At 39.7% G+C, this 27,349-nt stretch overlaps 1 protein-coding gene across 1 annotated transcript in view; it reads left to right on the top strand.

The window, feature by feature from the left end:
- Positions 1–27,349, top strand: part of agap3 (ArfGAP with GTPase domain, ankyrin repeat and PH domain 3) — a 114,837-nt gene that overhangs the window by 13,624 nt on the left and 73,864 nt on the right. The window lies entirely within an intron of this gene.

The following is a 27,349-nucleotide window of genomic DNA, read 5'->3' as shown; positions in this document are numbered from 1 at the left end:
GCATGCACAGGGTGAAAGAATGCATTGAGAAGTAACGTGTCTGTCATTAAACAACAACATACTGCTGACAAACACACTCACACTGAACAGAGGTCATTTCTCGGACTTGGTAACAATACGTTTTATTCTAAAACAATTAGTTGATTAATTGGTTAACACAACAACTCATTTAAAATCTGTAACCACTTTTTCAGGCAACAGTTCAAGTTCAAGTTTCTCCAGTGTATGTTTTCTTTGTCGTATATGATAGTAGATTTCATATTTAGTTTTTTTGACTGATTAATTTGAAGATTGAAATATCTCACACTTCTGAATTTATGGACAAAGATTAATTGAGAAAAGATTGAGAAAGTTGATGGCAGAGTAATTGTTCCATGTTGCAATAGTTTGTTGCACCTTCTTCCACCATGGTATTAGTTTGGTTTTCACGACTTGATTCTTTGATTTTCTTGTACACGTGTCTTGTTGGTCACAATGACTCAAAACCCATCTTGACTGCAGGAGGAACTGAGCAGGCTATTAGATGATGCTATGTGTGAATTAACTGGTATGCTGATGAGTCATTAAGAATTCTTATGGTTGCACATGACCAATGCTGAGCAATGCAACACCTTAGCCTGCACTGACTCAAGGACGGGGATAACTGCTGAGAGGCCAAACATGGTGCGGTTTTTGATGACCATGAGTTATTGGAGATGGAGTCCAACTAAGAAGAAGCACTATACACATTATTTATTCCAAAACATGGAAGCAGTTAGGCTTGTTTTGTTATTTCTACAGAGCCTTGTTTGAATATCTTGGATAATTTATCCTCTTGTTTCCATCTGGAGAAAATAACACCCACTCTCACTAACATTTTTGTTGGATCCCTTTTATGAAAACCTCTATGGCAGGGACTTCAAATGTTCTCTGCTCAGAATGTTATGAAAAAACTTTTTTTTGTTACCCAATACATCAATCATGTTCATGCAGTAGAGAAGCAAAGTTTATTCTTTTATGGTGTGATTGTTAGAATAAAAATGTAATTGTACTTGTCCTGGGTTAGTCTGACCTAGATGGGCAGAAACTTGCTGTTAATGCAAGACAGTGACAAAAACAAGTGTGACGTGTCTGTTCGGTGGCATTCATCTGAGATTTCTTTATACGTCAGGTCTGTTTCTATCAGGTATGATAACAGCAAAGGGAGTAGGGGCTGGGATAGAAAGGATAGATGGATAATCCACTTACTCAATTAAGCATCTGGTCGTCAGCAGATTTTGCCCACTGGAGGGATCGAACCGCACTACTAAAGATTACCTAAATTCAATAAGGAACATCTCTGATATACTTTGATGTGATGTCACTGAACAGGAATGTCATCTTATCTACAGTTTTATTCAAAAAAGTGTTGGATTTCATTCAATGTTTCTGTTCAATTTTGACGCATAACAATATAAAGGATTCCCAGTCTGAAAGGAAAAGGTTGAATGTATCACTACATTTTGACGTCTGACATATTCGGTTTTACCTTAGTTGCCTTACAGAAATGTCAACCATCATACCTTGACAAGTTGTGTTTCTATGTGATGATTTTATGAATTATTCACTTCATATTTGAGATAGATTATTCAACTCCTTTATTGAGGTACCTTAGACAGCTTGGATGTCACAGGCAAGTGTCAACAAACTGTCAACACACCAAACTTTCAACTGACACACTCATTATTATTATACTAATGAGACAAAACTTGTTGAGAATTTATTTTGAAAGTTGTTAAACTTTTGATCACATTGCCTCAAATAAAAAGAACAAAACAGTATAAACAATGACAAGAACACAGATATTTGTTGACAGTATTCCCTTAAAGTTATTCCTTCAATTGAGAAGAATGATTTTATGTAAACATCACTTTTAAAATTGCATCAGCTTTAGTTTGCCAAAACTGAAAGTGTGGATGCCATTTTTGTCCCCTTTTTATATTTTGAGTAATTAAGATACAATGCAGTTAATACGTTAGTTGAATTATGATAATGTGACATAAAAGAATCAAAGCTTGATTCAAATAAGCAAACAAAATAATTTGTGTTTTATCTGTTGCTTTACAGAATTGTAATTATTAGTTTCTAGTTAACATATCCACCCTCAATTCCTGGTTTACAAAATGCAAGTAGTTCAGCTGCTGTCAATGTTCTTCACACATCTCTGGAAAATGAATCTAGCAAGCAAATAACTGGCAGCTTATTAATCCGTTCTCTGCCTTTCAAATTTGAGTTTTCTCTGTCTGACAGTGAACAGATGCCCGTGAAAACCCAAGTTAAGTCATCTGGTTTTAAGTCCGACTATAAAAGCAATATTTATTATATATATTTCTGACTCAACAAATATTAAAATGTTTTTATTTTGGGGTGAATGTTTGGTGTCTATATTTTTTTATATTTCAAAAGGGGTTTGCCTCTGACAAATTAGCAATTTCGTACAATGGTTGCCAATGACAACCTGGCACATGCTACTGTCAAGCCCTAATGAGTTACTCACATGTTCTTGAATTTGATAGATATGTCATTGAGTATGCTCAGGGGTCATATACTACTATATAAGGGTATACATATAGGCATAGCAATGTAATCGACTCATCATTGAAGACCTTTCTGTCTTTTTGAGTAACCCACTGATGTCTGATCTGATTTATATTCAGCTTAACATCTATCAAACTTCTCATTGATCTTCTTTGTTTCTTCTCCTTCATGCTCTCGCTGCCTTTGCCCCACCTTGATGGACACCCAACATCATCAACTCTGCAGGTAAGCCTAAAAAATACAGACCAAAATCAACTCGGAGTCAAATATGTATTGTTTCATATCAGGATGTACAGTTATAATGTTTGTTTGAAGCTAGCCTGCCATACTGGGTTGATTTATGAGTTTCACCATCTGCTCTTGGGATCCACAAGCAGACCAAGTCTTACCTTTTTACCCTCTCACCCTTAGTAGTTTTAAAAGCCAGCTGTTATACAGTACTTGTGTATCAGTAAGGTTGTGCTTTGTTGCAATTGCCATCTGGACATTGTGTTTGACAGCCAAACACAGTAAAAAACAAATGAATAAAAGTACAAAAATATTTGCTTTTAATAAGCTAAAATGCCAAAAGGGTTTAATTTTCTAATATAATATAATGCCTTTTTCGCAGGCAGCCATAACCCTGCTAATATGTTAACTTTTTTGATTTGGCTTTTTCTAATCTGTTGAAAAATCAAACACTTTTTGGTTTCTGTACTGAATATAAATATCCAGTGATCTTATTTCTGTCATATGCTGTGTGAAAGGAGAGGCACATATGGCCCAGGGCAGGTTATAAGCAGGGCAGAACTGCTGATGAATTAAGAGGTCTTTTCTGGATCTTCTTCTAGAGCGTGGGGATTGCTCATTATGATAACCTCCCAAAGAGGATCCCAGATGGGGATGTCATCCTTTCAGCTGGCCTACTTCTTTGCTACTCCTCACACGTAGCAATTTGTCCAATCCGCCTGCACATCTTCTCTTGCTAAACCAGCCATGTAATTATTGTGTACATTCTGGCCTTGCTGCAGTGGAAGATACTCTTCTAAAGCAGAATTTCCATACAGTGAGCATGTGTGGTCAGAGCCTGGCTCGAGTGATGGAAATGGCACTGTAAATTGTGTTCCTAATGTTTATTCAGTCATCTGTTAGATAAGAGTAAAACATGATCATAGTAGTGGTAAAGCAACTAAAAATCAGAGAGTCTACTTTACACAGGGACAACAAAATGTAACCATAAATGAAGATTTCTCTCTTGTGTCCTACATGACAACATGTTAAGCCAAATGATTTGACAAGATTGACTGTCATAAAAAGGATCACGTTAATAAAGGGAGTTTTTCATTCTGTGAAGAAGTAGACCAAATGCATATGATCACAAGTGGCTTAGCGTCCTGTACCCAGTAAAAGATAATGCAGGAGTCAACAGTATTCATTCCTTATTTGAAATGATATATCAGGAACTGACAGTAAGCTCGTGATTTTACCCTTACTTGCGAGTAATGCTTACATTGGTATCACCACAAAGTCCATTCATATCTTTATTTGATCAGGGTAATATCAATAATCATATGAACTCAAACTGGAACTCAAGAAGCAATAAACTTGGTAAATAATTCCTATTGTATTGATTTATGCAAACATGGTTGTAATGTGCAGTTATATTGCAGGTCTGAACTTTGCTATGTATCATTCATTATTTGCACTAAGTGTTTATCATTTGACATGTGCACTGACTCATGCGGTGTGTCACTCAAAAACAACACCCACACCCCTTTGGCTTTGATTTGTAAGGGCTGATAGAGATCTACAGTCGTGCTGCAGTCAGGTCCGAGAGACTGTGGTTTGGAGCCGTTAGAAGCTCTCCGTAGCAACTTCAGAATGGTTTGGAAGCTGTTTACATTTTTTAATTACTCCCTGTCATCATGTCGACATGGACAGTTTGTACTTGGCAATAGGAGGCCTCACAAACATCATCTTAAAAGGCATTAGTGATACAAATCTACGATATGATGAATGGCAAATTGTGCACGTGTTAGACACATCCAATGTCATGGAAACAGTTTTGTGAAGAATGACCAATATCGTTATGAAACAACCCTATAAACATGTGATCCTGCTTCTATTGAATCATGTCTGTCTAAATCAGATGATCCATGCCTTTATACAAAACAATCACGACAAAAGGGGACATTTTACTAACACAATTATACCCAACATCTGATTTAATAATTTAGTTTTGGGAATTCATCAGTTCATTCAATCAGTGTTCTTTTCAGGATGTTCCTATTCAGCATTTGTTTTGGAAAGTATGCAAAAAGCCTCCAATCTATCAACTGGAAGCCATGATTAGTAAGTGCAGTAGCTTACATATATTTCCTAATGTATTATCAATTCGGTGTTTATTAAACAACAAATTATTATTCTTGAATTCCTCAATTTGGCCACCAGGGGTTTTGAGTGCAGTGATCGAAAAGCCACATAAGATGACAGGTAGACAACCACCAAGTTAAAGGGCCCATGTCATGCTTTTCCGGTTATTACCCGTCCCCTTGTGTGTTATGAAGGTTTTTAATGCATGTAAACGGTCTGCAGAGTCACAAACCCTCAAAGTACACCCTGTAGCGAGTAAAACTCTAACACAGAAAAGACCTGTCTATGCTGCTCCAGAACGCCTCATTGGAGATTTCTCATTTTCCATTGTTTTCTTCCTGGGTTCTGTGACGTGTGAACACCCAAATCAACAACAAATGGATTGGCCCAAATGGACCAATCCGCGGAGCACCTCACACACCAGGATCCCTTGGCTAACTAACAGGGAGTCCCCATTGACTTGCATAGAGCTCCCTGAACGCTGGTAATAGACGAGTTGGGATCGCGGAGAAATGCTCTCCGCAGACCCATTCTCACAGCGTTATAAACCTTTTTCTTACTCAATATCAAGCCACACTTATTGTTTTTACTTCGGCTGTGAGTGTTTGTGTGTGCTCAGGATGAGTTTCGCTTGTTCTCGCTGTATCGCCGACCCGGAAACCTGTCCGCTCCTCGCAGCAACGAGCCTCGCAACGTCCCGAACAATCAGAGCACACTGGGCTCACAGGGAGGGGGGGGGGCAGGAGCTCCAACAAGCCGTTTAGGACAGAGAGTGAATACACATACTATACAGAGATGCTGTATGAGAAACCAATGTAAGTTTGGAAAATTGCACAATATAAATTGATTCTAGTAGACCTCAACAATGGAAATATGATTAGTAGAAATGGCCATGACATGGGACCTTTAAGGCTTAATGGAAGCGTGTATACCTAGCAAAACGGCAAACCTCATTAGCATTTATTTTGGATCCTGTTTCTGGCAACTGGATGAATGTAATGTATTTTAAGCTCTGATTTTGGTCTTATTGAAAGCTTAGAAAAGTAACGTTAGATTGTTTTTATCTTGATGGGTAACGCTACGTTGTTAGCTAACGTTAGCTTTGTTTCCAGTTGATGGCTGTTACCGAGGTTGTTAAAACTAAGTAAATTACACTGAGCATGCAATATCAGTAAATGTGCTTTAATGTACAGCAGGTTAAATATTAACCTACGTTAGAATGGTTTGCGTGTCAACAAAACCACTTCACATCTAATTGTTTTTTGTAAATGTTCAGAAACAATTGACGCCAATTATGCTATAGTTACTCTTTGAGTCTATTCTTGATTGAGCTACATGCTAACGTCATAATGCTAACAAGCTAATGGGAAGCAGGTGTTACATTTACTGTGCTCATCATTTTAGACTATCATGCTAACAGTTGCTAATTATTTGGCACTAAATACAAAAATAAAACCGCTATGGGCGATTGAGCTGGGATAAGAGGGTCAGCCATGTGACTACAAAATGTCAATCAAATCCATGATTTCAGTCTGGCCTAAAGACGTTGAACATCTGACAAATATTAATAGTATTAGAAGGGTATTGTTAGCCTGTACCATGCATTTACACGCCTTAACAGCTGCTACATTTGAATGATCAATTCATCAATCAGTCCCATCGATAATCCTGAATTTCTTTGTTATATAAAGTTATGCATAATGCGTTATCTCTAAGGCTTCAAAATGACTTGCCCCTTGCCAAAGAAGAAGCTGAGTGACTTCTATTTATCTTTTTATTTTGTCTCAATTAGAAATCCTCTTTTCTCCAATTGGCACATAAGCAAGCACCAGCAATCGATTTGTTTGTAATGAGGCTAACATGCTGCTGAATAAACTGCATTATTTATTTGAACATGGCTATAATAGTGGCTCGGCAAACACACTTACAGGCCTACACAAGTTTTACACTGTTAATATGTCGAAACTGGTGACCAAAGAAATGATAAACAAGTCACAAATATTTTCCATGTAACAAGCCGAAGCATGTATTTGCTATTTCATTTCTGGCTTCTGAAGAAATGTGTTGATGGTCACACCTCCACACCCCTCTGCTTATAATCACATGCCATTTATAATAAAAGTTTGAGGTCTTCAAGCAGTATTTTTGAAAATGGCCTCATTTATTTAAGTACACATTATAATACAATGCTTTGACAGATCAAAGGAGAAAATTACTTTCAGTATGCTTTTATCAGTGATGTCTTTTTGTAACATCAGAGAGAGCTGTATGGGATGTAATGGTCTTGAAGACCAGAGGGTCGACAAAAGCATCTGGTGATGGAAGGCTTTTGTTATCCATGCGGCTCCTGTCATTGTTTGCTTTTCCAGTTCCTGTTTTGGTAATGAACTCTAAAATTGTGGGATGTGAGTGTGACAAAGGTACATGCTGGTGCATGAATCTGTAGCGGAGACCCTCTCGAGTGGCTCATGGCTTCTCCAGTTTAATAGTTACATAAGATCTGAAGCCTCATAGTTAAAACAGGAGTCATAAATCAACCTGCACAGTAACAAAAGCGCAGCCTCTTTTGTGAGTTGTTCTGGGTTCTCTTCATCTCTTCTTCCTCTCTGTCCTCATTTTCCTCTCTCACTTCTTCCATTTATGTTATGGGGAAGATGGCTTCCACCGGAAGATGATGGTTGCATTTTCGATGATTCGTAACCGTTCTTAAGTTTTGGCTCGCAGAGTATATGTAATAATAGCAATTTGACTGAAAATGACAAAAGAAATGCATTTCTTTGCCCTTGTCATGTCACCATTTTTCTTCTAAATGGATTTCTACACGGCAGTGCTCATTTAGGGCCTCATTGGTACGCACCAAACCTTTTTTGCAAAAGTTGCCACTTTTCCTTTTCTCATCTGTTTTTCCAAACAAAGGGGGAAGTCTAGGATTCTTTGTTTCCTGCAATTTTCTTTGCATTCTTTCAGCATCACATAGCAGGATTTTGGCCCTAGCATCTCTTGAATGTCTTCCAAAAGTTAGAGAATATAAAAGCTAACGCAACTCTTTCCATGCTAGTTGAGTTTTGGGCCAGACGATTAGCTTTGCCAGTCTTGGGAGTGTGAAATCTGCTGTGACATGCTCCCTCTCTCTTATTTCTCTCTCTGTCTGCCGTCTCACATTCATTCTGCTACTCTCTCATACTTTACTTATTCTGGTCTTTTCTCTTGTTCTCATACAAAGATTTACGCCCTAAATCATTTCAAACTTCTGTTTTGACAATAATTATCTACACGGAAGCTTGAGTCAAATTTTGTTTTCAGCTTTTAATGTTGTTTACGTTCTGATATGCATGTTATTAGTCCGCGCTGTTAATCTGTTTTTGCAGTGGAATTGGATTTTAATCACACTTTTACACACTTTCTGTCAGATTTTACGCCTTAATATCTATTGAATAAAACACAATAATGGCACTTGAGAGTAGAAGTAAACAACAATTTTTTCTGTAATACACTTTTTCAATTTAATATAATTTAATAGCTTTATATGGCCTCTGTCAGTGTCTCAGTCGCATTGAATTTAATGCATGTCATTTTACAAATAAACACCTTGCTGAAGCACAAAGACGGGGGGGGGGCATTCGGCATCCGTGGCCATGCCTGGCATATGACAGGAGGAGGAGAACGGGACTCAGTCACCGGATGTGTATTCAGGAACCAGTCATCACTCTCTTCCTAATCTCTCTGTTCATGCCCCTGTTCACCACCATCTGGAGAGGATGCCAGGGACTGGCCTGGTTGTAGAATTAGACTCACGGGCTCGGAGCTCTGCCAGGCTGGAGAGGAAAATCCTGTAGGGAAATGGCCTTTTTGCAGTTCCCTCTTGTCTGCCCTGCGTCCTTGCTCTGTGGTATTGGACAGCAGCCCTCAGTGCTGACGTAGGCTGCCCGGCCTCCCAATAAGACAGCATCCAGCTCATCTGGCATTCAAAACATGGCCATAAGAACAAATCCTCTGATAGTGGATTAGTTAAAGGCCGCAGACAAGCATCAATTTGGGGACATATTGCAAATAAGCTTCATCCGGGATCAATGCCGTTATCGTGTAGTCTTTGTGTTTTATATTCTTTGCTGTGCAGGTTTGTTAGTAGTTTAAAGAGACTTTTCTTTTCCATCCTTCTTTTGTGGTAACCACGTAAATAAAGCAGTTAGGGTCAAAATCGAGGCAGAGGTGCCTAGACTCTTTCTCTGCTCTATTCCCCCAGAGAGCACTGAACTGCAAAGAGCTATATTTCTCCAAGTAATGAGAGTGCTAGCTTCCTAATACCTGGCTGCGAAAATAACGAGCCCAACGACGCACTGTGTTCATACTGTGTTCTGTACTTCAATATTGGCTGCCATGTGCTGCACTCTTTATTAATAATGCTACTCTCTCTCTGTGGATAATGGAGAGTGCATCAGATAGTGTCAGTTTTGATCCTCTTGTCATATGATTCAGAAAAGGTTGGCTAATTGGTGATGTGAGCAGAGATGGAGAGTAAAGTAATCTCCTCTCCATGACTACCCATGTTTTTAATGCTTATATGGAGTTACAGTAAGGAACATTTGGTCTCTTGCACTGCGATGGTAAGTTAATGGAATACAGGCCGCATGGAGAAATGATTTCACTCTGTGGACTGCTGGTGCCAAAACATCTGATTATCTCCTTTCCCTGCCGCAGTTTTCCATCATAACTATCAGTCAAACTAGTTGTAATAAACTGGTGGCCACTACTTGCAAATCCTATCAGTGGTCTACAGGGGGAGGAGACGAGGACAGGAAGTCATAATAGTCTGCCGTTTGGGGACGTGGGGGGGTGCCAGTGTTTGTGTGTGCTCACAATTTAGCGGCCTTGAATATGAGCCATGAGTCTCATCCCAGGAGAGGAGCTCATCCTGACTGATGAACTGCCTCTGATAGATTCCCCCCCCCCCCCCCCCCCCTCCCCCCGCAGTAATATGGGTCACGGCCATGAGGGATCTTCAGACGGTAACACACAACAGTCAAGGCCAACATGATTCTCATTGGGTAAAAAACACCATAAAGGTCCCTCGTTTGTTCCTAATTATTTATTTTTATTTTTTAGCTTATTTCTTTAGTTAATTTAGATTGTCTTTCAATGTTCTGTTTCATCATTGACTTCTCTTTCTGTAAACTGAATTTCCCAATATATAAAAATGATGACTTTAAGCCTTTTCTGCACTTACTTGGCTCAGCTATTTATTATTTTGTCTTAATAAAAATAGAAATCTGATTATAAAATACTCTCTTTGTGTGAGTTTGTTATTGCAGAGACTTTTCCGAAGTTGCTTACGGCCCCAAGTAAAACAATGAAATACAGATGACATGACCTTAGTATTCACAACAGTAGCTACAGTGCTGTCCAGTGCTTGCATCTAGCAGTTTTTTTACTCCTCCCTAATTATGAAAGCTGTTTTCAGAAACAGTTTTTTATAATTATGCCGCAGTAGTCAGTGTTTGAATTTGAATCTCGTCTAGACAGAAAAGCAAAAGGTATTTTTTTCAAGGAAGGATTCATACGTGTTAGAAAAACATAAAAAGCAAGTGTTATTCTTTTCCCACATAAAATCAATGTTTATTTTGACCTGAGGGATAAACATTACCTGAATCTTCGGAATTGGCCTCTCAAGTAGAGCGACTTTTTTTTCATCAAAATTAATCCACCAGGAAATTGCTGAAGTTAAAGGGGACCTATAATGCAAAATGCACTTTGTGATGTCTTTTATACATAAATATGTGTCCCCGGTACGTCGGGGAACTCACGCAGCGTCAGAAAATAAACCCAAATCTTTTAAAAATGGGTGTACAACGAGCGGATACAGATTCCATCCGAACTGACGTCAAATCGGCGGCGGACCCACAGAAAGTTGCCATCAGAAACAATGCCTGACGTGTTTTGGACGTAATCTCGTCTTTGTTTACATTAGCAAGCCTCGCTAACACTCAGAGCTAACCTGTACTGAAGAGCACATGTGTTTAAAAAGCAGGAAATAAAAAAAGAACTCACCTTGTGATAAACCTGCAAGAGAAAAAGCATTTGAGCTCCATACTGTTTCAGAAATAATCCTTGACGTAGTTTAAACAGGATGGCGAAATATCACAACCGAATTTAACTTTATCTCCGGTAGAATTCTGATCAGGCATTAGCTCCGCCTCCTCTTCTTTTCTTTTTTTTCAAGCTAAGGACCCAAGATCCGCGTTTCTCTAACAGGGCTTCAAAAGAGGGGTTTGAGCAGTATGAGGCATGGCTACAATGGGTGATCTGTTTGGTATTTTGAAAAAAAGACTTCACAGACATGTTTTGTATAGGTATGGCCCTACAATATATTTTTCAAATATAGCATGATAGGTCCACTTTAAGAAAGGGTAAACACGTTCCTATTATATATAGAACATAAACGCTACTTATTATTGTATGGATTTAAACTGTACTTCCTCTTGGATTTATTCGTCCGTGCAACCAGGGCTATAGTAATCAAGGCCTGGCATGCCGCCTTGGATTTGTACAATATGTGCGGCCATTGTTTGGTCATGTAGTGGTTTGTAAGAAAAACAGCATGGAGCAATATGGTTTGTCCTCTCATAATGTATCGTTGGTCTCTCACTGTGAAAGCAAGGTTTTATTTTTTTTCATCTACCTCCCTCCCACTCTCTCTTTCTCTCCCTCTCTCTTTCCTTTCTCTCACACTCTGCAAGGGTGAACGTGGGCGGCTGTACAGAGCATGACAGCAGTGCTCTGTTGAATGTAGACTCGAAATAAGGAATTAAAAAAATACAACACCCATGGAAACACTGAGCTCGTCTTTATAATGGTGCTTGTTTGTTTTTTTAAGGCTGTAGATGTGCAATTGTTGAGCTTTTACTTCTGCTGCACCACCATTTTGTAGTGTTTGTGTACAAGCCTCCCACTTCTACAAGAGGTTGATTGCGAGCCTTTTTTAAATTGGAAGTGAAAGTCTTCAATTGATGTTGATTGGGTATACTCGTCTCCTCTTTGAAAGTCATTTGAAAATACATATTCTTTAGGATTTCTTCTCTATGATGGTGTATTTTTTGGTTCATGCCAGGGGATGTTTGCGTCCCACAAAGCATTTGTCTCTGTGTTCGTGTTTTATATAAGCATCGTCTTTCTTCCACGACTGCACCCCTGCTGTGATTTGTGCAGTGAGGGGCTCGGCAACAGTGACACTGATGAGCACAGCATCAGCCTCCAGCCGTGTGTGTGTGTGTGCATGTGCGTGTGTGTGTGTGTGTGTGTGTATGTGCATGTGCTACATAGTGAGTTTGCCTGTGTGTGTCACGCCCCCCTTGACAGAGCGTTGACATTGATGAATACAACAGCAACTGGGTTGAACTGAATGTTACTTGTTATTCTGTCTCTTTCTTTATGTTTTTTTATTATTTATGTTTCTCTCTGACCCAAAACAGCAGAGAGACATTTTCCAATTTCCTTACCCATGTTATTTTGTGATAGAGAGAGGAAGTGGTGTTGGTATTCTGAAAGTTTGCAGCACGGTCAAACTGGGCATGGAGTCGAGGCTGCCATGTCGTGCTGGGTGATAAGTGACTCTGCAAAAATCACCGTGGGCTGGATTAATATGTGGATGGTTTTATGAAATTCTTCTAGAAATCAAATTAAGATAATGCAGCAGCAGCTCATTTCAGGATTGATGTGTATGTGGGTTAATTCTATTGAAATACTAGCAGCGCTGTTACTTTGGAAAATGCTAGTCTCTATCAAATGTATTGGTAGTTTATGCCAAAGCGTTACAATTTAGCACTCTTTGTTTTTATACATATTACCTACTAAGTAAGGTGCACAACAGGAGAGACTCCTTAAATCCTGCTCCTGTTGTGTAACTGAGGCAGATGTCATTTGCGTACTTGGTGGTTTTTGTTTTATAATTGATTTTACATCCTGATTTTGGCTGTTTTTCATTTCAGCTCCATTTCTGCACTTATTAATTGCAGCACACAGTAATTGGACTTCAAATTATCCTCATCTTTCTGAGCTATTTGAAGATGATGTCTATCCATTTTTTACTGCTCATGGCCTACTTTATGAAGATAGAAGACTGTGGAAGTTTTATTAGCTCTGTAAGACATTGATAGAAAACAGCGTCTGGGTGTCATGTCAGATTACTGTGTTTTTGGAAACTGTAGAGTTGAGCGTGAGCGTGAGCATGAGGTTCGCTCACAGAAGGAGACGGGCAGATGTGGAAATACATTCATGAATGAATGAAAAATGAACTGTTGTGCAAGTGAAATGTAAAATTGGTGTTGACACTTAAACAGGCGCTAGGGCTTTGAAGTTGCCTAGGCAACTGGTTGCCTGTGCAATGGATGGGCAAGTGGGCATGGAGTCAACATTGGTTTGTGGGCCGGTGAGAGCGGAGGCTGCCGATTGGCACGGGGGCTCCATGGAGCTGATCTGACAGTGGTGGTGTTGACCCTCGTCCATCTGTTGGGAAATGAGGAGGGTAACAACAACGTGACGTGTTGGGAGTGCACACGGCCCCAGCTGGAGGCCGACAGCAGTTTGTGAAAACATCACAATCAGGGACCACCTGGTGGAAGAGGCTTTCCTTTGTTTGGCCGCTGTTTATTTTTAGATTACTGCGTGTGTGGAAGTAATGTGTAGAAGGTCATGTGCCTCATGAGCCTCATTTGTCAAGAGCTGAAAGTTGTTACTGTCTTACAGTTAGTGCTGAGATGATACATTTATACATTGATTAGTGGACCAGCAACAATTTTGACAAATTATTTATTAGAGGACAGAGAATCAGCAAACAGGGCTAACAGGGCTAAAACAGAGGGGTTTATGGGATGCTACAATGCACGATCTGTTTGGTATTTAGAGCCAAACACTTCAAAGACATGTTTTGTATATATCTGAGACCTATTGCTGAAAAACAGTATAATAGGGGACCTTTAAGTCATCATATAAGACATTTTTTTAAAGAAAGTTATGGTTCCAGCAAATGAAAAGTAAAGATTGCCTGCTTTTCTTTGTCTAGTGTGAGTTTTTTTTTGTCATTATTTTATTTGTAAAACGACAGTTTTACAAAACCCAAAGTAACTTCTTTAACTCACTTTTTGCCAACAGTCCACCGAAACATTGTATTAATTGTAGAGGTACAACTATGTATCATTTCCAAGATGTATTTATCAGCCAAAAATGTTCTCGTTTAATTTGTTTGTCTGTAAAATGACAGTAAATGGTGTCAAAAATGCACAATTAGGATTAATAACAAACATATTTAGCCCTACTGTAAAGATTGAATCCTTCTCATATTTGCTTGATAACTTAAAAAAACGTTTAAGATAATGTTAACTGCCACTATATAAAGAAATGTACAAGCAAAAAGAGATCCCCACAGCAGTCCAGTTCACTCCTTATCTCACATCTTTAGAGCCAATAAGCTCTAAATCCCACAAATACTAGTGTATAGACAAAACGCCGCCTTGTGTTAAAGGTCATGGATTGTGTAGTTTTCGCATTAGTACCAACTCTAACCACAGTGTAAACCCTACTGACCACACTCCACCGTCTATTTACACTTCCTGTAGCAAAATGACAACCTTAACAATAAATGCCTATAAAAGGTAATGGATTAACAACAGCAATTGCCTATTTCATGGTACATTTATTAATGCAATGTATGAATAATGTTTGTTATGCAGTAAAAGCTTAATTAGCATTTCGTCCCTGAAGCATTTGATCTTTTGTATTATTATACTGAGTGTGAGGACGTTGGCTGCCTTTCCTCCTGAATCATATAGACACCTTGTTCATTTGCATTGAGGAACATATCTTTGATGTCTAATTATTCACAAAATGTGCAGCCTCTCTGCTGCATTTTTCCCCAGTCACCTCAGCCATTTTGTTCTTACTTTGAGAGGCCGATCAACAGTGAGAGATTCCACTGTGGATGCGGAGTGCGTGGGCCACTACCCCACTGATGAGCTTCTTATGTAATATCCGTCTTCCAACCTCTCAGTGCACGCTGCTGGTGGATTGTCCACAGTGAGCACAAGCTGGCAGATTTCACTCTTGTTTTGCTATGGCTTGCTTTCAAAATCCATAGTTTTTTGGAAGATGAAATATCTGCATATTGAACTTCAGACAAATATGATATCCAAGATTTTATCTATTTGTGTTTAATGGGATTTCTATAAAGTTTGAGCAATGCTTACCATGGAAATATGCAAGATATTCAAATATGTATTAATGTCAAAATATGTCTATTCCTCTCTGAGATGTTCTGCATTTCCTGTAATTGCATCCTAAAGGAGACCTATAGCTCCAAGAATGTTTATGACTTGCTCCCTAAATATATTAAGCATTTTCATACAGCAACAGTGACCCCCTGTGGCGGCGCCCTGCCACTGCACACACCGGCAGAGCTCTCTTTTTGACCTCTGATGAGAATCTCTGTTTAAACATTTCAGCCGACAGAGGAACAAAGTAGGAATGCCACATCAAATTGACGGGAGACTACAAAAGAGTCACCTCAACAAATGGAATTACCCATGAGCACCAGAAATAAGAGGGTGTCTGTTGTGTTGTGCCCGTCTCTGCGCAGTACGTGGGCAGAGCTTATGTTGGGATTTAGATGAATCTCCTCCGTTTATTGTGTCGAGGCAGTGCTCAGTTCTTGGCTAAAGTCAGATTAGCTATTTGTTTACTCTGTGCAGCTGTCCCTTCTCCAGGGGCTGCGCACAGATGCCATTATGTTTTCCTTATTATTTCTGGATCTGGAAGTCTATTCGGAGTATCTGAAAAAGGCAAGTGTGCCATTATTATACTCGGTCCTCATCACTTGACTGACTATATTTCTCATTTATTTTGTGGCTTTGGTTGGGTGGATTGGGACAGTTGAAGCACATTTCCCACGTGACCTGTATATTTAATAGAAGATGTCCTTTGTCTCACATTGAGGTTTTTTTTTTGTCACATTTTCTGGAAAGATAAGTTGGTAATCACTAGAGAAGTCAATGCTTTAAAGGGCTGAAGTGTGACTTAGCCTCAAGTCACTCTATGTTGATGACACAGATGCTCATTAGGAAGTGGGAAAGCACAATAACAGATGACACAAATCAATTAAAACACCACTTGATGGAACAGAATCGAAGCATTCAAGTTGAACCCCTGATGGCCTAAACATTAGCCACACCAGCTTGGAAAATGTAATGGTTGCCTCTGTTCTTTAGCCATAAAATAAACAGGCATTTCTGTTTTTATAATTCAAGGTTCTTGTTGACATTACTTGTGTGAGTGAGTAAGCTTTGAATACCTTGATAGATACATCTCTTGCAGCGTGAGTCATTTGTGGACCATTAGTAGATATGGAGACAAGGAACAAGATTACAGCAGAACAAGCAGCTATTTACATGTGAAGAGAATAATTAGCAATCTCTCTCCCACATGTATGTATTAATAGAAAGCGTTAGAATAGTTAGGAGAGGTAATTCACGGCCTGAGTATAGCTTCTGTTAGATATGCATTCTCTGTGGTGTTTGTTTCATACCGAATGTGCATGTGTCATGACTTTTCCAGTGTGTGCTTTCTAAGCAAAGTCTGCGAAAGTGAAAGCCAGCGCAAATGAGACTGAATCCCTGGCAGCAGCTGCTTATCTGTCAAGTATTTCGCAAGCAAACATGCATTTACCTCCTTACACAGTTTACACGGGGAGTTAATTTGCCGTTTGAGTAGCAGGAAATTAACATCAAGATTGACACCATATACCCTCAATCACTTGTTTATCCACACATTTTCCTATGTTGTTGCTCCTTTTGCACGCTTATCTTGCTAGGTATTCATTTATAGTAAATCAACATAATATATTTGTGTATACCTCTAAGTTTGATGCTCATATAACCCTTGAATGTAATACATTTGCAACTGTGGTGGACTGTGAAAGAGCATTTCCATTACTGACAGACTCACCGTCTCCAGCCTCTTTTTAATAAGGAGTGAATTCATACCCGCTTGTCACAGAGCTTTGAGCTTTCAACATCATAACTCCTTTGATTTATGCATTAGAATAAATCAATTCAGAAGTATGTGATCACTTATCTCAGGTTAACATGTTGTGGATCCTTGAAATAGTCACTCACTTTGACAGTAACTTTGGCAGGCTTTGTCTTCCAGCTTATCACTCGACGTCAGAAGAAGATTAAAGCAGAGTAGTGATGTCACCTGAATACAAACGTAGATGTTCAGGTGGTGCTTAGCTGATAATTAAATCATGTAATGGAAAGATAGTATCATGCTTCTCCTTCTAGTAACTGTTTAGAACATGACCTGTTTCGGCTTGTTTTTTTAATTTAAACTCAAGCAGTTTTTATTAGCTTTCTGTCATGTTTATCATCAGTCTGATCCTGTGTAATGGTACCCAGTGTATAATCATAGTATATTGTGATGCAAACCAACACTAAGGAATCATCTCAAAGGAAATTGACATGTTTTGGGAATACATGTTTTCCCTCTGCTAATAAGTTATTAGAACCTTTAGTTTCATACTCCATCTTTTCTTAAAAAAGCAAACTACATGCCTATTTTTTGGAATGTGCCGTGACCTGTGTGGGGGAAACTTCTGAAGCAATTGGAGTCAGGACTCAGAGAGACACGAGGAGAGCTGGAGCTTTGATGGCAAACACTGACGGTTTATTTGGAGAATTCACAAGACATGTCACGGGCCACGAGTTGACCACACAGTTGAGATGCCACAATCAATTCTGAAGAACTCTTCTGTACTTCCAGGTTTTAACTAGTTCGGAGTGTAATAATCAACATTCTTTATCAGTGAGACTAAACAATTATGAACCCTGAATTTAACTAGAGCTCTCGTCCATAGAAAAGAATGTGCGCCAGGGAACCTACGTCCCTGAACAGTAAACTACCTCATGGCGGCTTGTGCTCCGTCATAGACTGGCAACAACAATGCGCCCAAGCTGCTCCTCCTTAAGAGAGATAGCAGCAATACCCAAGGCCGCAGACCTATGCCATGGGAAAGGAGACAGTGAGAGGAGAAAATGATGAACTGTGTCAAAGGTTGAATACCTAAGCAAATTATTCCCCAACAACCTGGTATTTATGAAATGTATGTACATCATTGCTATTAACACTTTTTATTTGATTACCTTTTTTACATTGTTAACTCACGCATTTAAGTTGTTTTCAGCTTGATGCTATAAAATTCCACTGGCCTTGGTTTCGGGCTCACAACCATAAATACATGTGAGGTGGGGTAGGACAACATATATATAAATTGATCATTTTGATTTCTGGTTAAACGGTTTAGAATTACACAATGCTTCCTTCTGCCCTTTTGGTCATTAGCCAACAATGTTCACAACAACCGTCCTTAAACACAACACGCCATCAGTGTACTTTGCGTCAAATTCTTTTTTTTGCTTGACAAACTATACACATTACATTACATTACAATTAGCTGACACTTTTATCCAAAGCGACTTATAAGTGCATTCGACCAAGAAGATACAAACTTGAAGAAGACAGAATCATATAAGTACATTAGGTTTCATAGAGCCAAACCATTTTAAGTGCAACTCAACTGGCTTTAGATAAGCCAGTCCTTTGTTAGTATGTAAGTGCTTAGTTAGTATATAAATGCTTTTTATTTATTTTAATTTTGTATTGCTCGAAGTGGAGTCGAAAGAGATGAGTTTTCAGTCTGTGCCGGAAGATGTGTAAGCTTTCTGCTGTCCTGATGTCAATGGGGAGCTCATTCCCCCATTTTGGAGCCAGGATAGCAAACCGCATACACCTCTTGTGTGCAGGACTTAGTTATCATTCAGTCAACGAACAGCTGAGATATCGGATATCTTTCTTGTTCAGCAACATACACTAAAAGATGTAATTTTTGATATCTATTATCAAGTCTACCGAGACACTACTATGCAGCCCTTTGTATCGTCATTCATAAAAAGCTCTCTGAATGCATCAGTCCTTCTGTTTACCTAGATTGACGAGGCTTGGGTTATGAGAAAGCAGACTGATGTGGACATAATGCCGGCCATCCTGCAGCTGTCATTGGGATGAGGCGCAAAACTGACACCGCTGCCGAGCTGATCTCATCGGCATGCGGCAGCAGCGGCTCTGCAATCAGTTCAAATAAAAAAAAACAACAGCAAGCTACACAAGCGTTTTACCTTTTGATCCCCAAACACTGACCTTGACTGTTTAAACCACCTCCATCACACTAGAGGTGAAACAGGGGGAGGGTTGGGATCCCAGTTATTTTTTGCACCATGCGGTATCTTTCCAGCGCCAGCGTTGAAGCAGTGTGCTGTAACACCTTTCAGCAGGTTTCTCCCCCCACATGCGCTCACACCTGTCTCTTCCTGGAGCCCAGAAATAGTGCACTGCAGCAGCATGCTTCTCCGAGGGGCGGGCAGCCAAGTGACCTCAGAAAGTATACTACCCATGGAGATGCCCGAGTAAAAATAGCATCTTCTCCGAGTGCTGTAAATCAGGCCGTGTGGGGGGGCTTCCCCTGAATATGATTAATCTGGGAGTGTCTGCAGTTATTTATCATGCCGGGTTATGTAACAGAGAATCGCATTAAGGAACGGCATCTTCCAGAAGGTGTGGGAGCAGATGTGGCCGTTTTTTTTTTCTTCAAGTGGCAGTTATCTGTCAGGGTCGAGTTAAAGAACAGGTCTCCCTTCTCCTGGGGGATGCTGATGATGCAGTGTTCAGATGCAAAGGGAGGATGGAAAGTTGTGGGCGGATAGATTGAGTTAAAGATGAAGAGACGGAGGAGGAGGAGGAGGAGGAGGAGAACCTGGGGGAGATCACAGTTTTGTGTCATTTCTGCTGCTAAGGATTGTTTTCCAGTAGCCAAAACCGAAATTCTCGACTCATTAGGCTGCCTTTTTGACTGTGGATCACACAGGGGATGATATGGGGCATATAGAGTATGTTTGTGTGCTTTTGTGTATCATATGTAATCGCAATCAATCTTAGTGGCAGCGGGAAAAATCAATTGCTGAAAAGTGAACATGGATTGAGAGTGTTGGAGGTTATGACACTTCACATCTCAATGAGGTAGCAATGCTGAATCCTAATGTACCCTGCACATGCTCTGCATAAACAGTGCTACTAAGTGCATTCAAGAGGCCTCTGTTAAATTAAATATATAAACCCGGGGCACATCAGCATCTCAAGTGCAGCCTATTTCACTCATGCTCATTAAATAGCAGTTTTATTGCAATTTAAATGTAATTTTCTTTGCTGCCAATGATGTGTTTTCAGGTGGAAATGTGCATGTTAGTCCGTAACTGAAATGAGTGCAGCTTAAGCCTTACTTCAGCAATTTTCTGCCTCCATGATGCCACAAAATATGAGATTTCATCACGTAAAGTGCCAAAGTGATGACTGCATCTTTCCTATGGATGTTTGTTTGAAGGTCTTAACTGTACTGCCGTGGCAGCTGCCTGCTTGGACATTTACCACAGAGCTGCAGAAGTTATTAAAGGAATCTCTTTCAGTAGAGCGGATATGTGCCTCCATTAAATTGAGTAGATTCTGACACTTCCCAAAGGGAAAACCTCACCCCATTCTAATAAAAATGGTTTGTCAGCATTCGGAAGAACTCGATCTCCAGGCTGGATGTGCGTCCGAACAAGTAGAGTTGATCTCTTGTGGTGTTTAGATGGATATCAGTCAATAGGAATTCCAAGTACATTTTATTCTTTCCCTTTCCCCTTTCCAAGTTGAATACACAGCACGTATCTCCTGATATAATATCTCACAGAGGCTTTTTGCCCCTCTTGTTTCTTCAAACTAACACAATTGGGCTTTTAGCCAATAGTTTTGTGTTATGTTGATACATCTATCAGTTGTCAGTGTCAAAACCTGACAAAAATGTTTCCGTAAACATGAGATGGAGTCAGAGAAACTGTGTGTTCAGCACACTGTGAGGCCCTGCGGAGAATCGTATCAGCAGTTTTGATATCCTCACATTTAACCAAAAAAGGACAAAAATAAACAATACCGATAATAAGATAATGCTTCTATATTACTGTTGTGTTTGTAAGTATGTTAAGCTGTTGTTTTTTTTACTATCCCAGCTAGTCCATTACAGTGCTGCCATTTTCCGGCTTGGTTGACATAATAACAAAAGCCCTCAGGCAGTCGTCATTTCTCGGAAGCCAAATTGCAGGAAAAATTGTCGGGCACCATCACTCAGTGTCTCCACGTCCAGTTGAATCACATTCAGGTTTTCTGGTTCACCTCGACCTGCTGCTCATGCCTACATCATGCTGGACTGAAACCATACGCATAATGAATTGTTTCCTCCTCCGATGTGCCTGCAAGGGACAGGATGATATGTCATTATGTTAAGGAAACCTAAAAATGTCATGAAGAGTGTGTAATGTAAGTGCGCCATACTGACTTTGACAAATATACCTGTCCTAAACTTCACCAATTTGGGTACAGATGTTTGCAGTGGCCTCTCCAGCCTCAACGTCTGTGTCATTCACATACTGTAGACGGCGGCTGATCTGGAACTAAGCCTCCATGCCTGGCTGTCTGATGGAGGACATGTTCTCATGCAGAATACTTATGGCGTGTCGTTTCTGATGGAGGTTCACAACGTCTCGTAGAAATGATTTAAGTTATTCAATTTCATGCCTAAACCCCACTTCTGAACGACTTAAGGAGGTTTCAAGCCTGTGCAAGCCATAGGGAGGGAATTTATATCTATCAATGTAGTGTTTTTGATATTTTACGGAAATAGATTTTTCGTAACCGGTGTAAAATATTTACCTCTCTGTCTTCCATTTTGTCCCCATCACTTTCCATGCTCCATGCTAGTGATTAGTTGCCGAGGTGCCCGTCACACTGTGTGCCATTTGAATTGAACTAGTGGAGTGTGGCTTAATTGTCAGTCACCTGTGGAACTAAATCTCCCACATCCATTTCACAGGCTTTAAAATTTCATCAGTCACAAATATGCTAGCTTAATGAATATCACAACAATTAATCCCACGTTGAAAACCGAATCAATGATGCGTCACTATCATGGAGGCGCTATCTGTTGAAAACTGATCACACAGCTGTAAACGGTACGCAAATGGCGTTGCATCAAGGGAGGAACAATGGGTCTTTATTTTGTAAACTTGAGGTTCATGAATCGTTTTATCTAGAAAGAAACTAATAGTCCTGTGGTATCATCAGCAGCTGTTCCTTAGGTTTGCATGCTATTAGCACTAGTGGGGGAGTATCAGTAGGAATGATGGTCTTCCTCCTGACTTCTTTGTAAAATGGTGTTGTCAGCTTCCTAGCGAAGCTCCCAGCTTATTGTCTCAGCATGTATGGGCGGCACAGGAACGGAGACAAAAGGCGTGGGAAATTACATAGGAGCCTGTGCCCAAATGTGTCTCTATTCTTGGCCATGTTTTTTGAACAGCACATTGAATAAAAACCTTAAAAGGAGTGAAAAGAAGAAGACTGAACAGAATAATATACTGTATGCCTTCTTTTGAAATCCAGCGGAAATAAATCGTATTTTTGCAATTTTTTTGGCATGTGAACCACAAAAAGAACCCATTAAAATGTCTCATGTAAAGATGAGCATCTCCTGAGTACGAATCAAAAATCTGAACTAAAGTCCAGTTGGCTCTTAGTGACTTTACAGTGTCATAGCCAGATGATGTCAGTTTGTGGCTGACTAATGTTGTGATTGGCAGGTCCATTTATTTTAACAACTGCGGTATTGTTACAACAGGATGGAGATCAAGGCCAGATGGTGTATGACGGATTAGATGTTGCTGTTACAGGAAGGAAACTGGAGGAAGAAGATGATCCATGTAGCCTGATCGCTTGAATCTACAATAAGTTATTTCAATACTCAAAGCTCTTCTTTTAACCTCTTCCCTACCTCTGACTAGATCTGTGCTCTCTTCAGAAAATCTGTTTTACACAAATATTTTAACAAATACATCATTATAGATATTTGTAGGTGGGTAGACATTTTTGGGTGCTTTCACAAAAATATTTACTCAGTCATATTGCTGATTATTTATCTAAATGATCACGAAGTGGGAAAAGGCAAATAACAGAACAGCGAGAACTATCAGAAAATAATTTATTGGTGGAATTGAATTTGTAGTTTTGTATCATAATATCGTTTAAAGTGGACCTACCTTTTTTTTCAAAATACCAAACAGATCATGCATTTTAGCCATGCCTCATTTTGCTCAATTTGAAAAATGTTAGTTCTGTTTTTGCAAGGGCAGATTCTGTGAGAACAGCACCATCTACAGGCCTGGCATATGTACTACAGCGTCTCCAGCGCTTTCGAACGGCAATGGCCGTGGCTGTCTCCTCCTGATTGGTGGAGTTGGCCCAATAGCCGTAGCGCCACCGTCCTGACGTCAGGACAGTGTTCAAATCTGGATCAGTTTTTATCAGATCCGTTGCAGCCCCTTTTTTAGAGATTTGGGTATGGAGGAAAATAGAGAGGGTTGTGTTTTCTGACACTTGGTGAGTTCCCTGGAACACCGGGGACACATATTCATGTATAAAAGACGTACAAAAGTGCATTTTGCATGATAGGTCCCCTTTAATGTTGATATATTGCCCATTCCTATCTCTGACTTCCCTTACCAAGCTGGTGCTTTACAGAGATGTTAACAACTTGTTGCACATTAAAGCTGTCATTGGCCACATGCAGTTTTCAGTGAATTTTTCATTAAAATGAAGCATATCTCATCTCTGCTCCCTTATGATGAACTTTCAGGTATCCTCTCTGTGCTACTGTGTAATAATACCAAAAATAATACTGATATTACAACTCCTACATTAGAATAAAGATTGCACAATGCAATACCACATCAAAGCTATTACATAAATGTGAGTTTGAAGGCAGGTTTTCAAAAAGATGACACCAGAAGTAAGCGGGGGTTTGCAAACTAATGTGTAGAGGAGGAGGAGGACTGGGAGCCACCAGCCCACACAAACCTGCCACAGAAAAACTGTGCTTCTCTCCGCAGCCTCCTCCTACGTTCTCTCTCCGGTTATTTTGTCATCTTCTACGAACCAGTACATGCCTCCGTGTTTCCCCTGCCCATTCCCAGTTATTGAAATTCAAACTGACCTTTTTCTGCGCTCAGTTGTTCCATTCTCTCCAGCCAAGTCTGCAAACCTCACCCACAGTTTTCTGCACCTTGGATCTCTCCATCTGACACATCAAAGGAATAGTAACATACTGGCTGCAGGGTGGTAGTGATGACTGCACGAAGCAATAGTCATGAAGTCAAATGTTCCACCCATTCATCCACCCATACATTTTCAGGTGCAGCCAAACATCGATCTGTGGCACTTATTGTTTAATATCGTTTTCAGTCCAAGGAAACAGGAGAATTAGCACAGAGCATCTTGGATGTCAAACATTGTAATAAGAGGGCTTTGTGCAGCTTAGGTTATGCAAAGAATACACACTCTCACTGTCTCTCCTATTCAATCTCATACATTCTCCGTCTTTCTCTCACACACACAATATATATCTCTCAAACCTGAATTTTAGAGAGAGAAGCGTCTGGAATCTTTTCACAACCTCCCACAGACGTCCTCGAACCTATCATTTTCTCTGCAGTGGAGCAATGGTGACGTATGCTCGTCGCTAGTGCAGCTGAATTTTAAAAAGCTCTACACCCACGCTCAATACCACTACTGCAAGCATAATTATCATAAACTTTCCCCGCTGTCTGTACCGCTTCTGTCTCTGTGTATGATCCTCCTGATTTATTCATTTCCAGATATTAATTCAGTGTCTATGCAGAGAGGGGAACGTGGTCTGTTAAATTGGTGTCGGTAGGCCAGGGTGTAGTCGGCGAAGGAGAATCAAAAGCACATATTGACTTATTTTCCTAGTGTGTGTTTTTCTCGTACGGGTACATGTGTTCCTGCGTGCACAATTGGCTTGCGTCGCGACCAAACTGCAGTTTGTTTACATTATATCGGTAAGTGATTCGGAATGTGGCCTTTGGGAATAAATACTGTTTCGCGTTCATTTGGGGACAAACACCTCATTTTAGTTTTCAGCTTCAACAACCATCTCCATTGTGTTTCTTTATCAAATTATAATCTCTCAAGGGAATTGACTGTGTGACAGACCTGTTTGTAATATTTTAGGAGGGTTGCATCAAGTGTTAATTGTGCCACAGAGCTGAATAGTCACACCCAGGAAAATATCAGTGTGCTCCAGAGGAACTCCCTTGTGACTGCCCACACTTATAATTAACTGTGATAATGTATTCCCCTTGTTGTATGTAGTAACATATTTTTCCCCTAGCTTGGTTAGCTGATCAGCCAGAGAATACAAGGGTGTTATGAAATGTCATCATGATGTGGTAAAATGAATAAATGTGGCCTAGTAAAGGGTTGCAGTAACTTTTAAAGGGGTATAGCTCAGATTGACACTTTTGAATCCATCATAACCAGCTTTCAAACCCTAACAATAACACCTGCATTAGTGATGTATTGTTCAGCTTTAATAATCCCCTCATAGTAAACTAGCTCTTTACATGTCGGTCAGTTTTTGTCCAGATTATTCATTTGGTTTTTAGTCAGAAAACAGTAAGAAATACCCATCAAGGATCCCTATGGCCCAAATCAGAGTCATCATTGCTTTTTTTCTTTGACTAATAGTCCTGAAAGAAAACATTTTTTTATATTGTATATATTATAATTAAGAAGTTGGAACTTTTTTTACGAAAAATGCTAAATATCCTAACAACTAACTAAGGTTTTCCGACCATAGAAGATTCATTTGTAAAGGTATTTCATTATTGTAACACATTGCACTGTTAACATACTGCCTTTTTATATAGTAAATGTGAGTGATTCTGGAGAGTCTGAACATTATTGAGTCTTTTTCCAAAAGAAGCATAGATATATGCATTGTGTGCTTGCAACCAGCTGAAATTGAAAATCCAAAAGATGGTATCAGGAGTCATTCGGTGTGATTGAAGCCTCGGGCAGAATTGACTGTAATAGAGGGTTGATTAGCTATCCAGAGCTCATGTGTCTGGGCTGTGGTGACGCCAATCGCTTTCTGACTCAAGTCCATTGAGGTCAGAAGTCTCTTCAATCAAGGACTATTTCTGAGAACTTTGAATAATTTCCTCCCTCTGTTATATGTTCATTTACACTCACAGGTTCACACTTGGCTTTATCTAAAAGCCTGACATCAATACCTGGGAAAACAAGTGTCATGAACATTGTTATTCTTATTAGAGCTGTTGAATCACTGCCATCTTTGGCACTGATTCGTCATGCAAAGCGCTCGCCTCTGAATAATGCGGATGACACATATATGTTACTATTTTCAGATAGTAGAACACATGATATTTTGTCTCTCTGTGCGACACTGAAGCAGGATGGATGCCTGTCAGGTGTGAACCATGCTGCTGTTTTGTGAATGAAGTCAACAACACCATATTGAGAAGAAAAATTAGGCAGCGTTTGAATACAACCACCTACCAAACTTGTGCTTATCAGCCTAAGGCAGGTCGCCAGCCTCATTGACTGTTCAAGCTACCCGTATTCTAGAAAGAGTGTACATATGTGCATGGCTGTCTTCCTCACGCTGACTCATGTTCAGATACTGACGAGGGGTTAGTAAGCTTTACTCGTGGCTTTGATGATTCATGCGATTTGCTAGACAACACCAGCCTTTGTCACACGTGGTGTCAGTGTCCTTATATAAACACACTAGTGCTGCCCTTCTGTCATGTCTGCTGTTTAAACCTATTTGTCCTGTGCCTCCTGCTTATAGGCGTTCAGAAGGTATCAGAACCGCTTAAATTGCTTAAGCCCTGAAGGTAATGGATGATACCCTTACCAATTCAGCCTCTCACTATCTCCAGTATAGGTGACTGCAGCATGGAGACATCAAAAGTTTGCTCAAACTTTGACAATAAATATATTTCAAGAGCTTTTGCAGATGCCTCAAATGTGGTTTGTGCTTAATTTAGTTTGTGTTATTGATTAACATAAGCTCTTATTGAATTCAATTAAGAGGAGCAAACATTCAGACAATATGATTAGGGACTGACATGTGCTTTGCAATAAAACTATATAACTTTTCAGAATTACATTTGAGTGTTATTTGCCGTTAGGTAACAATAACACAAATATTCCCTCTAGTATTCTAATTTACTTTATACAAGTGTGGGGTGTTTTCAATGTAATTTTGCATTTCAGGGCTTGGGATAGTCAGCTAAATGTATTTCAAAATATATGTAGGGTGACAATGATAACAAATATGTTAAGAGAGATAAAAGTAGCAAGAAAACTTTTGAAAACACCAAGGTTAGGGAATTAAAGGACAGTCATATATCAGAGCCATGTTGTCAAAACAACT

This window comes from Trematomus bernacchii, unplaced genomic scaffold (assembly GCF_902827165.1).
Source record: "Trematomus bernacchii unplaced genomic scaffold, fTreBer1.1, whole genome shotgun sequence".
In the NCBI taxonomy this organism is placed as follows: Eukaryota; Metazoa; Chordata; class Actinopteri; order Perciformes; family Nototheniidae; genus Trematomus; species Trematomus bernacchii.
Note: the sequence above shows the minus strand (reverse complement) of the source record. Positions and strands in the feature narration are given on the sequence as shown.